Below are 703 nucleotides of genomic sequence, written 5' to 3'. Positions count from 1 at the left end.
AGTGTCTCCGCATACCGCAGCACGCGGCATAGCTTTGCAGACGATAAATATAACCGTTTCAGAGAGAAGAGCGGCCAATGTGACGATCTGGCTTTAAGTCGATTCGATAACAAATGACGTAAGCGGTCGTGCTTCTACGTTTTTTACTACATATGAACACTTTTCACATTCTCCTGTGCAACGAGGATGCTAGTCCTCCTTTCATGCAAAATCTTATGGTCCTAGCTCGTGTCCAAGACACTAAAGAAGGGTAAAAAGTCAATAATCGATAATTAAACTTTAATTGTACTACATCTTACTGGCTATTACATCAACTTAGAAGCTTCATCTACATTCTACTATGGTGCTTTCAGTGTCTCCGCATACCGCAGCACGCGACATTGCCTTGCAGACGAAAAATGTAACCGTTTCAGAGACAAGAACGGCCAATGTGACGATCTTCGATGTCGATTCGATAACAAATGACGAAACGTACGGATTTCTCAGGTTTTTTACTACATATGAACACTTTTCACATTCTCCCTTGCAACGCGGCTGCTAGTCCTCCTTTCATACACAATCTTAATTTACTTGCTCAAGTTCAAGGCACCAAATATGGGTAAAAAGTCAATAATCGATAACTAAAACTTGAATTGTACTACTTCTTAATGGCTATAACATCAATTTAGAAGCGTTATCTTTGTTCTACTATGGTGATTTTTGT

Source organism: Schistocerca gregaria, unplaced genomic scaffold (assembly GCF_023897955.1).
Source record: "Schistocerca gregaria isolate iqSchGreg1 unplaced genomic scaffold, iqSchGreg1.2 ptg000371l, whole genome shotgun sequence".
Classification (NCBI taxonomy): Eukaryota; Metazoa; Arthropoda; class Insecta; order Orthoptera; family Acrididae; genus Schistocerca; species Schistocerca gregaria.
This window is presented reverse-complemented; position numbering follows the sequence as displayed.